This window comes from Etheostoma cragini, chromosome 10 (assembly GCF_013103735.1).
Source record: "Etheostoma cragini isolate CJK2018 chromosome 10, CSU_Ecrag_1.0, whole genome shotgun sequence".
In the NCBI taxonomy this organism is placed as follows: domain Eukaryota; kingdom Metazoa; phylum Chordata; class Actinopteri; order Perciformes; family Percidae; genus Etheostoma; species Etheostoma cragini.
In genome coordinates, this window is record NC_048416.1 from 8,084,884 (window position 1) to 8,104,304 (window position 19,421).

The window sequence follows — 19,421 nt, forward strand, 5'->3', positions numbered from 1 at the left end:
AAAGAGTGGAAGTAACAAAAATATAAAAAATTGTAGTTTGTAGCAGTTCTTTGTAGTAGTTCATGGCATAGCAGGGCACTGTGCGGCATTACAAGGCACAGCAGGACGTAGCAGGATGTAGCAGGACGTAGCTGGGCACCGCAGAGTGTAGCAGATGAACATGGCATCACAGAACAAGGAGCGGGACCATGGCAACCGCTGCTACCATGATTTTGGAGCCTCTCTGATCTGAGGGAACATGCTGGGGAAAAAAGAACAGAAGGACTCCGGGGAATGACTCCCCAGAGCTAGGTTAGTAACGAGCATTTCTGGGACATGGATGCACATAAATGAAAAGATAGAAAGATAAAGGAGAGAGGAGCTCAGTGTATCAAAAGAAGTCCCCAGCTGTCTAAAACTATTACAGCAAAACCAAGAGAGACAAGGTAAAGAGAGGAGCCTGGTCAGGCTAGAACTCTCACTAGAATGTGATGACTTCCTCCGGATACTGTTAGCTTAGGCTTGCACAAAGACTAGCAACAGCCTGGCTCAGTCCAAACTTTGCAAATGTGCATTACCAATTCCTCTAAAGCTCACTAATGAACACCTTATATCATGTTTGTTGAATCCGTATGGAAATCAACGTGTTAAAAACAAGTCGTGGTTCACGTGTGCAGAAGTAGAAATAGTCCAACCTGTCTGCTGTTCCCTGATTTCAGTCTTGATGCTATCCATCCATCCAGCCATCTAAATTTTCTTTTAAATCTACTTAACACACTCTTTCTAGAAAAAGAGAAAACATAACTAGCGGTGACTTATTTACTCTTGAGCTTCGGTAGTAAAACATGTTTTAGTGGATAGCACACAATCCAAGGAGGTGTTATACATGACACCAGTGGTTTTTGCTGACATTGCAATTTGTCTAATGTTAGTCAAGTAAAACTTAATAAAAGAAAAACACAAGTTCTTGTGCAGTTATTAAAAAAATGAGGACCATATGATGATAGTACTGTGATAGATTCCACAGCAGCTTTGTCAGCTTTTTAAGATCTTTAAGCTGCTGATCTGTTTGGTCTGCATAATTATGTGTGCATGCTTGTCTGCACACATGGGAACATTGCCTTTGTTTGTAACTGTTTGTGCGCATGTATTCCTGCTTCCATATGTGTGTGTTTGTTCCAACAATTTTTAAAAAGAGCTTGACTTGCTATTAGGCATGCAATGAACTCGTTTACTGTTTGCTTAACTATGAAAAATGAATAGGGTTCTGACAGTGATATTCAGATGACGATGCTTTCCAGCATATGCGTGCACATTCTCTGTGTGTATGAGTGCACAATACATATGCATCAATGCCTCAGTATGTGTGTGTATCTACTTATGCATGCACGTCTGTGCATGTGTGTACACACCTGTTTGTCACCATCGCTAATGACTTTCCTATTAATAAGGAATGATGCCTAGACCAATGGAGACAGCCGGGAGAAAAGTCAGAAGCCAAAAGTTCAAAAAGGTAATGCTTTAATTAAAATATTCATTAAGACTACCCTGTTTACTCAGTCATCCGTGACAAATGGCTTGCCGCTGCTGGTCCGTCTTCAATTTGTTCCAACAGACTCGCTACCAAAGTTGCCATGACTCAGAATAAAGGCAAATCTGCTTTTTTTTTGACAGAACAATCTGTCAAAAAAAGCGATCTGCGACTGATTTCAGCAAGGCTCCAACATATATCTAAAGTGCATTGTATACTGACCTGAAGTGGGTAAATAAATGACTTGCTACAGCTGTCACAGCTTCACATATCCTCCATGTTTTATTAGCTACTTTGTAACTGTCATTTGTTTGGGTGGAATCAGTTTGCTCTCCAATGCACCACCAACACGTAGGATGCCTTCTTTGTTACTTTGTTTTGCTTTCACAAAGTTGGAGACCTTGGAAGCAAGATTCTGGGGAGTGTATGGGCTACGTAAGAGAACAACGCTGTTCCTTAAAACTACATTTATACCCATGTAAGGTTCATCACAAACATTTGGTAAGGCAGAGCCAGCATATACATCCATCTACTGCTAATGGTGGCAACTGTCAACTAAGCCATTTTCTCAGAAATCTACAGTGTATATTTACTTTTTGGGGGAATTTGGGAACCATGGTAACATTTGCTCTAGCAGATATGTCTGAACCCTCTCCCGTTCAGACCGATTTCCAGCCAAACTACTCTGTTCTGACCACTACCAACCATTTATCTAATAAGGGGCGGGTTTAAAGCGTCATCCTCCAGTAGGTCCATCCAGCATTACGCACCAGGCTCACCAAACCCTGTTCAACCTAACAAACTAGACAGTGCTGATCAATTATGAATCAAGGTTCTGTTACTGCATTGCCTATTTCTCGTTTTCACATGAAAAACATTTTTGTGTACTATTTCCCTGTAATTTCAGGAAGTTTGTGACCAGTAATTTTCATGCTTTAAAAATGGACCCAGCACCGCTCAACTTGCATGTGTCCAGTGGCATTTCGATGACATCTTTACTGGGGTGGCCAAGATGGGACACAAAGCTAATGTGGGGTGGCCATGGCATAGCAAAGTTTAAAGTGTATGTGTACGCAGCCGACCAGGGTTTGAATCCCGGTCTTTTGCTGCATGTCACATGACCTCTCTCTCCCATGATTTCCAAGTATCTCTGGTTATTTTAACATGTTCAGGATAGGGTACAAATTTTCTAAGAGCTATTTCCTTGTAGTGGATTAAAGTCCTTGTTTCTTCACAAGTTAGAGTAGCAAAATGTAGCTGCTCTTAACTTATCCTATAGAATAAGTTAAGAGCAGCTTAACTGAATACTCTGGATCACTACTGCTGAACCTAGGCAGCTGACTTGAGCCTTTTCACTGCTGCTGGTAGAAGCCATGACTGTCTCTTTTCTTTTTGAAGAAGAAGAAGAAGCTCTGAATATCTCTGCTTCTCTTCATAACTATTATCTTAAACCTAATCCTGGGGAAATGTAATTTAGTCACTCAATCAGTCTGTCAGTCAGTCAGTCAGTCAGACAATTCACTTTGAAGTAATAGCTATAACTACAAACATCAAGAAGGACCATTGTCAAGCTGGGTTAGAATCAGTGTGCAAAATACAGGTGTTTGTGGGTCCTTAAATAACACCTTTGACTCCATTAAAATGTCAAAAAGTAAGGTGTCAACAATGTGCCTAATTATGTCAATTTATAGGATCTACAAAGGTTTATTTTTATTTAATTTTTAGATTACTACTACTCTTACCACTCACTTTTAATAACACATATTGCATCTCAGGCATTTGTGGCGTTTGAATGCAATTTGCTCTGCCACTGCCTTTTTTAAATGTCTAAAAATATGTCAACTGTGAAGATGAGCTACTTGATACAAACATAAATTCCTTTATCTCCACGAGAAAAAAGTCTTCAAACAGCTGTTAAATCACACAGCAAATAAGTCCCAGCTTGTGTTGTAGCTACTTAAATCTAGACTGTCTCACTATATTTGACATACCGGTTGGCCAAAAATATAACATTAGCTCTATTGGACACACAATAAACACCCTCAGTCCTCAGTCCAGAAGATAGCATTTCATATTTCATGGCAATATGCAAATAATTAAAAAAACTAAATGCCTAACTTGGTTTGCAGGCTGCTAAGCTACCTAGCTAGTTCAGTGTAATTTGACTTGTAGCTGCTGCTTAGTGCTAGTAAAAGTTTTCCTACACAATTATAGGGAACTACGAAATAACTGAACATTAAATTACCATACTCTCAATCAACAGATCCTAGCAGTTTTATTGTTGTTGTATTGTTGCTGTTGGAACTGGGACCGTCCTGTTTCAGGGACCAGCAGCAGGTGCAGTGTGCTCATCTCACGGGTCACATGACCTGAATGGCCAAACGTCTGCTGAGCAGAAATCAGCTCTCACAGCCTCAGTACGACCAATACTCTATTACCCTAAATCAGTTGATCAGCTGTCATTATTGATTGACATTGAGCATTTGTCTTGTTTCTTGAGCTGATGAACTTAACCAACTAGATCTGAGGTGGCCAATGAGCTTTCAGAATTGCCATTGATGTGTCACTAACCGCTACGTCAGAATTTCCGTTGCTCTGATTAGTTGTAGGTCCTATTATGTTTCTCCAATTGGTTGTAGGTCCATACAATTGCATCCAGAGACATTTTGGACTGCACTGTTGATGCACCCCTTGGAAATCTAAAATAAACTGAGAGCTTTCAGAGGTTACACATTTGCAAATTAGTGTAATTTTTTCCCTGTGTGCCGATCTGGGGGCCACATTCTGATTTATGATGAATCATGCGCATATTGAAGGAGCTAATGGCAGTACATTTCACTGGAATTATACCTCGTTGGATTTCATGTGACAAATACAATTGATTGATTTAACTCAAACCAAACAAGCAGAAAAACATCATGTGAATTATCATTAGTGTTCATAATGAACCAAGGACAAACAGTTCTAGTGATCATCAGCAAAGATGATATCATTACTTTCCTCCCTACTAGTAGGAGGAAGCTCAAAGAACAAATGTTTTCCCGGTTCAGACTTCAACCCCAGCTGCACTGCCAGGTTGCACAACTCATCCATCTTGAAAGTCAAGCACACAAAAGGTAAATTTCCCATTAAAATATTAATTAAGTTCAACCCATCTACTCAGTCATCTGTGACAAATTGCTTGGTTAGTGCTGGACTTGCTTCGACTTATTCTTCTGCAGTTTCCTGACTCATCGTGTGTTACAATGTGCAAAGTAGACAGTCCCACTTCTCCGCATTTGATTTTGTATCAGTGTCATGGCAAAAAGTGTCCATTTGTACATTTTTATCTTTAAGGAAACACTGTGGCCTGCTTTTTAATCATCTATCCACTTATATCTTTAAAACCACACTGAGGAGAAGACTTAATGGTTTTCGGAACTGCAGCTTCATGAACTATCTTTGATTAGTTTAAAGTGTATATGTAACTTTTTACACAGAGTCCCAGAGGTGACAAAATATTATAAAAACAAACAAACATGGATTCTGCTGGGGGCAAACAATAAACTCGAGATCTCGAGTTTGAAAGTCAAGATCTCGAGTTTGTCCCCAGTAGGCCACAAATTGTCTTTTTTTATTCTACTTCTTTATTTCAATTTTTTTTCTCTTCTCTTCACCTCTGGGGCTCTGTAGGATCTTGAGTTTAGTGTTTGTCCCCAGTACATGTTTTTATTTTTATTTGTTTTGGTGTTTTTTTCCTCCATGTCACCTCTGGGGCTCTGTACTTTTAAATGTTTCTGAAACTGTGTAACTGATGATCATATATGACCTGTAACAGCAAATGAGACTAACAATATTTTTATAAAGTTTTTATTAATGCCTCTGCCAGGGTCGTGTGTGCTGTAGATATGGCTGAAACTGGGGCAGTTATGGCTGAAACTGGGCACGAAGAAAAACTAAAAGCTTAAAGGGTACGTAAAAGTGGACGGGCAAAACCTCGTCACACTCTGTAAGGCTTTCTAACACTTTGAGACAATTAAGGATATGAATTAAAACTAACCCTAAATTGGCATGAATTAACTTTAAAATGTAGTTGTTCGTCAGTATACTACATACAATTACATCTCCTTTCCATTTAGCTCCAGTTTTAATTCCTTTTTAGTCCGTGTTTGTGTTGACCTACTATTTTTTTTCCCTTATACATACGTAATACATCTATCAGCCCTATCATTATGTAGTTAGAATATGTAGTCCCTTAAATTCCGCACTACAGAGCGCACCTGATTAAAAGCCGCACGCTCCGCATTTAGAAAGAAAATCTATTTTGTACTTGTACAGGCCGCACTAGCTTTTAAGCAGCAAGTGGCCCACGTTGTAATACAAGATATTTACACAGAAAGATATTACACTAGGGGATTTTTTTAACTATTCATTTAATCTGTATGGTAACAAACAAATACAAATTGCAAATTCTTTTTTTCTGAACAGTGCCTACTTTTAAATATACGTACTGTACATATCGGTTACACACAAATTACGTTGTGTATGCTTTTTTACTTAACAGTACACAAACAACATTCCAATATCTCCTAATGACTGGTAAAAAATATATACCGTTGAATACACTCCAGCCTATCAGGAAAAGTCATTAATCACCTTCTTGATCTTCCTCCTGTGCACTAAAACAAAGTCCTCTTCTTCAGTGTCCGAAGTGAACAGCCTCAGGATCAGGTCATTAACTTCAGTCTCTGAGTTGTTGCTCTCACTTGAGCACACTCGGTCCTCTTCATCACGCAGCAGTCCAGCCTTTCAAAACCCGTTGGTGATGGTGGATGTTTTAACACGGCTCCACGCATTTAGGGTCCACTGGCAGACTTGAGTTTAAGATGCTTTTTGCATGTGGCCTGTTTTGGTAAAGGATTTCATGATTTACATCCAAGCCTCCAACTCAACGCGCAGTGCCACTTTAAATGCCCGGTTCACGCTTACGTCCTGTGGCTGCAAATACTTAGTGGTGCCCACAGGAACCCCAGCTGGAATTGAGTTTGTACTCTTGATGGCAGCTTTCACTGATTCTGTTATATGGGCCCTCACGCTGTCCATAACCAACAATGCTTTTTTTCTGCGAAAAAATTCCCCTGGTCGCTTGGCGTAGCACTCTCTCAGACAATCCTTCATTTGGCTCTCCATCATCCAACCTTTCTTATTGACTTTTACCACGATTTCTCTTGGGAATTTTTCCTTTGGCGTTGTCAGCCGCTTAAAAAACACCATCGGTGGAAGCTGTACAACTCAGAACACAATTAAAATGCGTTCTCTCATGGCCACTTGTTTTCAGTGTGATGGACGAGTCACCTCTTTTATTAACAGTCCAAGTGAGAGGCAGGTCAAACGTCAAAGGTACTTTATCCATATTCACCATATCATCTGGCCCGATGGAATTCTCCGCTATCTTTGTTCGAGTGAAAGTGTGGAAGTTAGCACGTTTCGCCTCGTAGTCGGGAGGGAGCTGCTGACACAAAGTAGTGCGTGCCCTGACAGAAAAGCCTTTTCTTCTCATAAATCTAAAACACCACGATGGCCCACGTCTAAAATCTCTTATTTTCATTTATATGGCGATTGCTTTAGCCTTCAGTCTGATCCGCACGGTGGAAACACCGCGGCCGCCCGCTTTCTGTGTTAACCCAGTCTTCAAGAACGTTTTCAAGTTCGGGCCATCTGCTATGACAACCTCTGAAAGCTTTTGTCGTCTTTTTGCATTGACTCAGTTCTTCAACGGCCAGATTGATCGCCTTTTAACTCAAAAGCTGCATCATATGCTTTTCTTTAAGCGTTTTCCATGTTGATGAGGGTGAGTACAAATGACTGATTTACAATAATATAATTGTGAAAGTGCGCTCGATTTATCGCAAAATTTCATTGGACCTCTGTGTACTACTCCTCAATTTTATTGGTCTACTGTTACGAGGCAAAATGTTTTTGGCGGCATGAAAAACAAAAAAAACATGCATTAGCCGCGTCGTAGTACAGGCTGCAGTGTCCAAAGTGTGGGAAATATCTAGCGGCTTATAGTCCAGAATTTACGGTAATTTCAGAACTACAGTAAAGTAAGAAACTTTAAGATGTCAGTGCTATTACTGATTTGTTGACATCAATGCAATGTAAAATCTAACTTGTTTTAACCTTAAAGGTATAATATGCAATTCTTTCCTAAAAAAAACTATTTATGGACTAAGACTGTAGTAATCCCTCTCAATCATTACTTATGGCCCAGTAGAAGTGTCTGACGTAGAGTCTGTGTCCACAGAGATCCTGCCCTCTATCTGTATTTGCTCTTTACTTTCTAATTTCCTGTCTGCGGGACGTTTCTCAGAGGTAGCAAAGAGCCTTTGGGTCCCACGTGGTTGTGTAAACCCCACCCAAAAAAACTGTGCACGGCACGTGCATTCCCAACCGCTGCTCTGTCCCACATATTAGCCGGGGAGAGGCCTCTGTGAACAGTGAGGCTGTATCCACGGCGTTCCACTTCCGAGATTGCTCCGGTTCCGAAAGAAAGTCTGCTGGATTTCACTCTTTTTGGCTCGATGTCCTTTACCTTCAGCTTTATTTGTGTTGGATTGTTAAACTCTGGTAGATTCATGAGGACTATGGTTACCTGGTCCTCAGATCTCTGCAAGGTACATCCAGACAGCTAGCTAAACCATCTGTTCTATCTGAGTTTTCTGTTGCACGACTAAAACTGCTTTTGAACGTACACATGTTCCACCAAAGTAAGCCCATGATGAGTGTGATTGGTTTGAAGAAATGCCAATAAACCAGAGCACGTTTTTCTCCCATCCCAGAATGCTATGTGGACAAGCCAGACCCTCCTCTGCAGCGCTGTGGAAGAAGGTCTGGCAATGTGAGACTAAAGATAATTTAATTAAATGTAATGTTATTCATAACAAGTTATCTCAAAACACTTTACAGACAGAGTAGGTCTAGACCACACACTATGATTTACAAAGACCCAACAATTCCAGCAATTCAATTCCAGTTGACCTGACATCAATAAGTTACACACAAAGGTATGGCAAGATAACAACAACTTCTCAATCTTTCCATAATGTACTAACAATCTGTGCCTGTCAGTGGCAAAAACGACACTGTTAGTGGAAGTGCATTTGCCCTACAAGACTTCACTGCATCCTGTCTGTACCTATTTTAAAGATTACTGTTTACATTATTTACTTATATACAAATCCATGAGAAAACAGGGTCCAGGTTGAAAAATACTGAAATTACCCTTTAAGATCACAATGAATACATTTAAATTATCCATATATCTGTTGTGTGCTTATGGGGTTCACTTATTGAACACAAGTATTGTTAGGTCTGCTGCTGGAAGCGCTTTGTCTCTCCCCCCCTTCTGTCCTTAATGGCAGGAGTGTTGCCTGGTGTGCGGGAGTCAGGGTTCCAGCTGCAGCTCATCTGCTCTAATCACCTCTGCTTCAAATACCCGGTCAACCTACCACTCTTTGTTAGATCATGGTCAAGACGACCATGTCAGGCTCGCTGCCGACACCACCAGTTTATACAAGTTTTTTTGTGATATTTGCTTGTCCTGATTATTCTTTGTCTGCCACACTTCTGTAACCTGACTCCTGCTATCCACCACTCCTGCTCTTCACACTGCATCTCTGGATTATTGGACACAAACCCTCAAACACGATAACACACACTCTCTGTACCCCAGATTCCCATTGGATTTTGGACTTGTTTTTTCCCTGATTCATTCCCTAACTAGGACATTTTAATAAACATGTTAAACTATTATTTTTGTCTCTGTTGTCTGCATTTGGGTTCAATCTAGTTCCACACACAAGTATGCAGAAATTAAGAGATGGAAGAAGCAGCACTTGTGTGTATGTGTGTGTGTGTAATGATGTGACTGTAAGATGTAATTATGTATTGAGGGAGGATAGATTGAGCACAAGATTAGAAAAAAAGTATTTCAGGTTAAAGCGAAAGAGACAGCAACAGCAGGAGAACGATAGGCAAATTATTTTTGACAAGTGCCAAGTGAAGAAGTATTTTTGATTCCCAGAAGCATAATGATTTCACAGTGGTTTACTGCTTTTGAAATACTCATTTGTAGTGCTCAAATAAAGAATTTACAAAAAAAAAAAATTGTTTTTCACATGTATAAAGTTTATCAGAGAAATGAGATGTCTTGACAACTACTAAAGGTTTCTGAAGGAAGCGGGTCAGAGAGAAAGACAGGTAGCCAAGAAAATTAAAGTGATTCCTGACTGCTGCTGTCATAAGTGGGTGTTTTTAAAAGCTTATTCTTTCATATGAACTTTATGAAACAAAGTTCAGCAATACAAAAAGTGAATACAAAAATGTACACCACAACATTTTACACATATTGATACTACCTGACAAGAAAACAACATCCAAACCAAATTTGGAAGGGAGGAGATTTTTGGCACAACCAACAGTAGGCTAGCGCTAAAGGAGACGTAGCTAACGTTGGAGGGCCGCTGTTGTGACTCGGGTGCCTGGGTCTGATATGGTCTATTTCCAGAGGCTTCATTAAACTGCTGTTAGCGGCGTAAGCACCAGGCACCGGAGCTAAGGGCTGGCTGGATGGATTGCTGTAAGTAAAGTTCCTGGCTGCTAGCTGAATGGGGGCTAACATAGGGTGACCAAACGTCGCCGGTTTCCGGGGACAGTCCCCGATTTTGGCAACCTGTCCCCGGCTGGATCTGTCCCCGGAAATGTCCCCGTTTTCACTGTGACTGACGGCCCCTAAATTGGAATGCAGAGCTGCCAACTTCTCCCCAAACCTTGGAGTGAGATTTGGGGGGGCCGACTCATATTTTGCCGCATACAAAGCAATTTCTTTGGGTATTTAGCCCTCAGGGTTTAAATTGGGATTTGTGATATGTTGGGGGATGGGGCTCTGTCTAGGGGGGTCTGGGGGTATGCCCCCCCAGGAAAAAAAAATTGAAAAATACATTGAATGGCACTTTCTGGAGAGTTTTTTTGGGAAAAAAATTAGAAATCAAGTGTTACATATGTGCAAAACTGTAGGGTTAAGAACCTTTGTATTAACAGGTTTTAGGGCATTTAGCATTTACATTATTTACATTATTAACTTCTTATGATATAAGAACTGACCCAGACAATGTGCCAAACATAATGAGCCACATGAAGAGACAGTAGCATATGTCAGCAACAGCTGAGAAGATTTGGGTCTGTGGTGAACCGGTCCAGGGGTCCCTGCCTGGTGTAGGGACCAGGGACCCAAAGTGAACTAATTATTTACAGTTACATTTAGAGATGCACAGAGGTTAGAGATGCACAATAGTGGCCCATCGTTGCAGTATCGTATATATAGTTTTGTATATATAGTATAGTATAGCTCAGATGTGTTTCATCAGATTTCTGTTCATGTTTACAACTATGTGCACATTCAAAATATAACTCCTCCCATCTCTGTTGTCCGAGATTTGGAGAGTTGTAATATAGTCTGCTGTGCATGTCATTGCTCCGATGATATGGTGGATCTCATTCAGACCGTCTGGCAGACACAGAGGCCCATTTGGGTCTCTGACAAAGTTTAGAGGTGAATGTATGCTGCTCATTATCAGAGGTCTACGCACAGATGCAACGCGTCACTGCCTCCAGCAGAGCAAGTCCACTAACATGAACTGAAGTTCCTACACTACCAGCCGTGCTGCTCACCTCTATCTTTACAGAGAGAGAGGACACAAAGCGACGGAGGGGTCTGTGATACTCAGAGTCTCTGAAAGCACAACTAGTCAATAGCGAGTGGCTAAACAGCTAGATCTATAGATAAACTCATGTTTCAGAAATTTGACCGACCGGGGTGACACTTCAGCGTGAGAAATCGGGGGTGTGGCGTGAAAATGCGTCAAATGCGTGTTTCTCACGGCCAATGCGTGAGAGTTGGCAGCCCTGGGAATGAAAGAAAGAAAATACTGACAAATTGTAGCCGATGGTCGCACACCCAACACAAGCAGGCTCAAAACAGCCAGAGCCAGCGGTGCCCAGAGATGTTTTAGAAGCCGTGTGTTACGATGCTAAAATCACAGATTATTTACATGGAGTCTGGTGGGTTTAGCAAACGCTAACGCAAAAGGATCTTAATCTTTAACAGAAAGGTCGACCTCATTAGAAATCCTTTCTATAATGTTGTCAGACACTTAGAATATTAATCTGAGTCTGTTACCAGCAAAACAAGCACTTTTATGAACGTAAATACAAGCTGGACAATTATCCCAATAACTTACATTTTAGCTTGTTTCTGCCGACTGGAGCAATCTCGTTTAATAATGCATCAATGTCAAGGAAAATATGTCCTCAATAGTTTTGATGGTATCTGATTCTCAATGAGCTGTTGCAGAAACAAGCCTTGAGCGATAAAGCAAAAGCTGTCAGTTGTTCAGTAAACATTACAACATTATGAAATATTGAGACTTTCTATCTTGAAATATTGACACTTTCAATCTTGAAATATTAGGACTTTTTATCTTGAAGTATTAGGATTTTTTCTCTTGAAATATTAGGACTTTCTATTTTGAAACATTCCCCTCTGAGGTGGAGTGGAGTAGGAAGTAGCAGCCGGGGTGGGTCTAGGATCAGACTTTGGGGGGGGGCTCAGCCCCTAATGAGAACAGCTCTAGGTCTAGTGTCCGTTTGAAGTTTTACAAAAGTAAAAACATGACTTGTTTTGGAGGTAAATACGCTTCTGAGCTGAAAATGTCCCCGGATTTTGTCTGAGAAATCTGGTCACCTTAGGCTAACAGTAACTAGCTAGCTATATGTCCTGGGGCTGATGTCAGCTCTCACGCCGACTGAGTTCGCTGCAGCGGGAGAGTAAGGAAGAAAGGCTAAGTAAGCATTAGATTAATAGTCTATCTATACAGCTGACGTTAACGTTAAAAGTGAACTTATTTGTGGGTAAGCCCACAAATTTTACTGGTGGTCAAAATAATCATACTATTAATAACTTTATGAGCATGTTGAACAATGTTGTAACCTCATAATGTTACACACCAAGCATTAGCATTAATGTTAACAGCACATTAGAGTGCTGAAAAGTGGAATGTAATTAATCACAAAATGATGCTGTGTGGCAAAAAAAGCAGTACTATGCTTACAAGTATTTTTTTCCGTGACATTGTATAATTTATAATTACTCCAGAACGTATCACCTGGGTGACTGTGTTTTTCGTCACTATAGAGTGAAAGGTTATATGACACCCCTGACAGGCAGCCCGTGTATGAAAATAAAATAACAGATTTCTCTGGGTTTAAAATTTGGTGGAAACATTTGGGCTAGTGTAAGAACACAACTCATAAAAATACATAACATATGTATGGTTGTTTTTAGACAGTTGAATGCAGAAATGTTGCATATTGTACCTTTTGCTTGGAATTAAAGGCACGCAAATAATCCCATACAGCACTACCCCTGACCAAATAATAATAATAAAAAATTGATACAAAAGTCAAACTGTGACAGCATAATTATGCCCCCCCCCCGCAGGGTTATGGGTAGAATAACCATAATGTGCAGAGTAAGCACATAATAAAAGACATAATTAAGTTATTTTTAAGTATTAAAGTGATTAAATTTAAAGCTGACCATGATCTTCCTGAGGTTTAGGTTATAGGAGGTCTATAAATAAAATGCAATACAATACAAAGAACAGTTCTGACAGTTATTGAAAAGAAGATGTCATAAAGCTGGGCTAGACACTTTATTGTGTCATTGGGCAAATATTCCAAAATAACCTTTCAGCATATTGTAAGTCAAGGGGTCTGAGAGAAAATTTGACTTCTGAACCTCCACTTGGCTCTATTTTCAGGCTTAAGAAAATCTAGCCTGTGACAGAAGAAGGTATGCCAATAAGTTTATTTCAGAGAAGTCTATTCCCATGGGCTGTTTTACAAATACAGATGCACATGCACTTCCCTTCAGATGGTAAAAGTCTGAGTCAATGGTTAAAATTCCTGAGAAGAAGTTGATATGCAATCATTGGCATCAACTGCCTTCACTGCCAATAAGTATGTCTCAAAACGAGTCTCACAGTCTGACAATGAATACATTAAAACATGCCAATATCAGCAAAGCATTTACGGCTTATCACAAGGCTACGGCCGTGAGACATTTTGTTCTCAATCCTTTTCATTTTGGTGTCGGTGATATTCCTTTGGGACCGGCTAAAACCTTTCTGGGGGGGCAAACATTCCTCTATGCAGGAAAAAACCCTGACTGTATGAAGCACATGCATAGGCCTGTGCTTATATTTGCTTTTGCAGGATTTCTGCCTTCCCCAGCTTTAACTGCGACTTCACCTGTTGCACGTTGGTATGGACACATGAACCGTTCTATCTTCAGATTTGTCGGGACTTATAGAGATGGGTATAGCAAGGTTTTGCACCTATAATTGCTGTTAGTTACATAATGCAAGCTGAAATGCAGGTCATATTATGTGGACTCAGTGTATTTGAGTTAGTCAATTAGTCAATTATTTCTATACATTCTTGTTCAGTGCAACATAATCTGAAACAGTGTACACTGCTTGAATAAAGCCTGTAATCAGATGCTTTCTTTGCTATCAGGGCCAAATGCCACCCAGGATGGTTGGGACTAGTTTATAGAAAAACAAACAAACCAGGGGGGATTTCTCCCCTATCCCAGAATAGATAGTCTGTGTAGCCAGACCCCACTCCAGCGCTGACAGAGTGCTGTGGAGATGAGACTAAGTGAAACATATGACTAGGGTTACTGTGTCTGCCCATGTAATGCCAACTAAATTATATTGTGATATAACCCTTCTGTGAGTTTGGGCTTGGGACTGAGAGAGACAGAGAGAAACCTGTTATGTTAGAGTGCATTGCTTGTCCTGTTGTGTACTGTGATAGCAGGCCCATCAGTAAAACACTGAAGGAGAACTGTGCCCTGTTGGTTCCTTATCAAGCCACAGAGGTACCTGTGGCAATAGAAGCAGCTGGAGTTATTGAAGAGCAGCACTGAGCACAGAGAGCAGATTGAAGTTGAAGATGCAGAGAAGGTTATCCAAGATCAGTACTCTAGAGGGTGAGATAAGTCATTTGTTGGACAAAGGGAATATTCTCAGCTGGAGAAGAACAAGAAGAAATGGTCCACGTACAGAGAGAACTTTAAATTCCCCAATCCCTTGTAACTGAGTATCAAATTCAGTTTAATTTTTTGGAGGAAGTAACTGTAACTAATTACTTTTTAAAAGTAACTTGCCCAACACTCGTCACTTCATTTTAAGAGCTTTTTGCAGCTCAACAAGGTGTGCAATCTCTAAGGTCCTGTTTACGTGACAACGTTCGGGGTTGAAAACGACAAAATGTTTGATCAGATGTGCCTTTCGTTTAGACTAACACCAACCTCCAGTGTGGGGATCTTCAAAACGCTCCACCGTCGTTCCCGTCTAAAGGGTAACAATGTAAAAGTGTGCTTCGATCTGCTAATGGTGCCTCTCGTCGAGGGCATGCACCAGAACACGATTAAAACAAAAAACATGTTGGTTTATTTCCATATGTTGGACCTTGTAAACGTGTCTGTATATTTTGACTGGCAGGACTCCCAATCCACGCCCTGTTGTACGGAGCAACAACTCAACCTCCTCGGCTATCAACACAAAATTGTTAGTTTTTGTTGTTTGCTTTGCCATATTTGGTTTCATGCTACTAGGGAGAGAAGTAGAAGGAAGGATCTACACAGGCGCATGGACCTGGTGGTGTTATGTTGCAGTGCTTCAAACTCCCACCTAGCTGCCTGGTGTGCATACTACATCAAATCTCATGTTCTTTTGCATCTCCAAATCCACACAGATTTCCCACCTAAACACTGGTTTAAACGTGGAATAAAAAGTGAGAATGCAACGCCACTTTGGCGTTTTCTCTTCAGATCATTTCTGTCTGAACATAGCCTAAGAGGGACCAGCTGCTGTACAGCACTGTAGTTCTCTAGAACTTAGTGATGGTCAAATGAAGCTTCACAAACACTGTCTTTATTTTCTGAGCTCACTAGATGGCACTCTTTGTTCAAAGAAAACGGTTAAAAGAATGGCATATCAGTGTTTTCAACCCTTTGTTGAACAGAGAGCATCACCTAGTGAGCTTAGAAAATAAAGACAGTGGTTTGCAAAGCTTCATTTGACCATCACTAAGAACGTCATAGTTTTTCTCCAGTGAATATAAGCTTTTTGGCACTGCAGTTTATATCTTCCTTCTGATCAAAGTTGTAGATGTAGTTTGACAGACCTCCCCATGAAGCCACATCATTGACATTTCTGACATTTCCTTTAATGTTGCCATGTAAAGTTTAAAATAACTGAGAGAAAGATAAAAGTTATATATCTCCATACCTATATGTTTAGAACTCCACCACCCACAAGCTGAATGCCTCTGATCCTCCTCTTTATCTCTGAAGACACTCAACCACCTGATGCTTTCATGTTATGTGAGAGAATGGCAATTAGTGTGTGTGCCTATGTTTGTATATGAGTACGAGAATGTCAGAGTGTGTCAGTTAAGATGTATCCTAATGCATGACTGACTTGTATGGCATGACATCTGGAGATAGAAAGGGGTGTTTGATCTCTCTAACTTCCTTTTTAACATCCACTTGTTATGCACTGCCCTAATTTTGCACCAGTGCGGGTGTGAGAGACAGAGAGAAGACCGAGCAATGGGTTCAACAGAAAATAATTAGGAAATTAGGGATAATTAAGGAAGGTAGAAAAAGAAGAAAAAAATGAGGCAACAGAAAAAGGGAACATTTGTAGACAAAAGAACAAAGCATTTTAACTTCCTCACAAATCTCTGAAAAACTAAAGAGGTGTCATCAGCCAGTCACTAGAGGATGGGTTCAAATAAAGACTAAATATAAGGCAACCTAAGAGCAATGTGTATTAATGGGGTATAAGGGAGGTATTAGTTAAAATCATTAATTTCAAGTAGGCTATATATATTTTAAATTTGGTGGTGGCTACTTTGTTAAAGTTAAGTAAATCAGCCAAATACACATTTAAATGGTAGCCATTGCTGTTAGCCTACTTATAATATAAATTAACTGCACAATGTGCTGTGTTTAATTACAAATTAATAAGCATACTGGTTTGCTGGTTGTTGTTGACAAGCATTTTGTTAGCTGACCATGTTAGCTTGTAAAGAGGAGCGTATGCTTTGTTGCTTGCTAACATAACATAGCTAAGAATGATTGTTTGGTTTGTGTTTTGTTGGACTGAGCAACATGCTAGCTAGCTTAAAACAGAGCTGCCAACTTTTCCAAAAACCTTAGAGTGAGATTTGGGGGGGCCAAGCCATATTTTGTAGCATACAAAGCCATTTATGTGGTTCTTTCAGCATCATCATTATCCTTCAGGGTTTAAATCGGGATTTGTTATGTGGGGGTGGGGGATGGGGGGCTCTCCCTAGAGAGGTATACCCCCCCCCCCCCGGGAATTTTGGGGAAAAACAAACCATTAAATGACACTTTCTGGAGAGTTTTGTGCAGAAAAATTGTAATCAATTGTAATCAAGTCTTACATGATATGTGCAAAACTGTAGGGTTAAGTGCCTTTGCATTGTTGTTGTATCAACAGGTGTTAGGGCATTTAGCATTTACATTCATGTTAATCAGTCATCACTTGATTACACATTGTATTACCTTCTTATGATATAAGAACTGAGCCAGACAATGTGCCAAACATAATGAGCCACTTGAAGAGTACAGAGAACACAAGCAAATGTCAGTAGCAACAGCTGAGAAGATTTGGGTCTGTGGTGAACGGGTCCAGGGGTCCCTGGTGTAGGGACCAGGGACCCAAAGTTAAATTTATGTTGAGGGATCAATTAAGACCACTGAAATTCTAAAGAATGAGAACCACTGATTTTCCTAAATTCTAATCCTTTAACCTTTGTGCCAAGGCTCAGTAATATTTGGCCCTCATCCTCTGTTCCCCACTTACTGTTATCACTTTTTTGGGAAAATAAAGACTATTTGTTCATTTTATGAAACATTGAATGAATTATTTAGTTACATTTAGAGATGCACCGAGGTTAGAGAAGCACAACAGTGGCCCAACGTTGCAGTATTGTGTATATATAGTATAGCTCAGACGTGTTTCATCAGATTTCTGCTTATGTTTACAACTTTGTGCACATTCAAAATATAACTCTTCCCATCTCTTTTGTCCGAGATTTGGAGAGTTGTAAGATAGTCTGCTGTGCATGTCATTGCTCCACTGATATGGTAGCATCTCATTCAGACGGTCGCACAGACACAGAGGCCCATTTGGGTCTCTGGCCTCTGACAAAGTTTAGAGATGGCTGTACGCTGCTCATTATCAGAGGTCTACACGAATGCAAGAGCACTCCACTAAAATAAACTGAAGTTGCAACGCTTACCAGCCGCGCTGCTCACCTCTATTGTTAGAAAGAGAGCAGTCACGAAGCAACCGACGGGTCTGTGATACTCAGGGCACATACCTGAAGCTGGGGGAAGTGCACCTGGGATGGATCGTGAAAAAAATGTTATGCCCCCCCAGGAAAATATTTTGAAAAATAAACCATTAAATGGCACTTTCTGGAGAGTTTTTTTGCAAAAAATGGAGAGATCAAGTCTTACATGATATCTGCAAAACTGTGGGGTTTAGAACCTTTGCATTGTTGTAGTATCAACAGATTTTAGGGCATTTAGCATTTACATTATTAACTTCTTATGATATAAGAACTGACCCAGACAATGTGCTAAACATAACGAACCACATGAAGAGACAGCAGCATATGTCATCAACAGCTGAGAAGATTTGGGTCTGTGGTGAACAAGGCCAAGGGGTCCCTGGTGTAGGGACCAGTGACCCAAAGTTAAATTAATGTTGAGGGATCAACTAAGACCACTGAAATTCTAAAGAATGAGAACCACTGATTTACATAAATTCTATTCCTTTAACCTTTGTGTCAAGGCTCAGTAATGTTTGGCCCTCATCTACTGTGCCCGACTTACTGTATTTACTTTTTTGGGAAAATAAAGACTATTTGTTCATTTTATAAAACATCAAGTTAATTATTTACAGTTATATTTAGAGATGCACAGATGTTAAAGATGCACAATAGTGGCCCAACGTTGCAGTATTGTATATATAGTACAGTATAGCTCAGATGTGTTTCATAAGATTTCTGCTCATGTTTACAATTTTGTGCATATCCAAAATATAACTCCTCCCATCTGTTGTCCGAGATTTGGAGAGTTGTAATATAGTCTGCAATGCATGTCATTGCTCCGCCGATTTGGTAGTAGCTCACTCAGACCGTCTGACAGACACAAAGGCCCATTTGGGTCTCTGACAGAGTTTAGAAGTGGCTGTTCGCCGCTCTTTATCGGAGGTCTACGCACGGATGCAGCGCGTCCCAGCCCACAGCAGAGCGGGTCCACTAAAATGAACTGAAGCTGCTACACTACCAGCCACGCTGCTCACCTCTATCTTTACAGAGAGAGAGGACACGAAGCGACGGACGGGTCTGTGATACTCAGAGCACATACCTGAAGCCGGGGAAGTGCACCTGGGATGGCTCGTGAAAAAAAGGTTCTCATTTTGCGACAATTTGAAAATTCCACAGACAGGGAGCCCTCCTGAACCCCTCACAATCTCTGAAAGCACAACTAGTCGATCACGAGTGGCTCAACAGGTAGATCTATAGATAAACTCATCTTTCAGAAATTTGACCGACCGGGGTTGACACTTCAGCATGAGAAATCGGGGGTGTGGCGCGTGAGCGTGTGAAACCAGTCAAATGCGTGTGTCTCACGGCCAATGCGTGAGAGTTGGAAGCCCTGCTTAACATGTTGTTAGCTGGTTGCTGCTAGCTTATGATG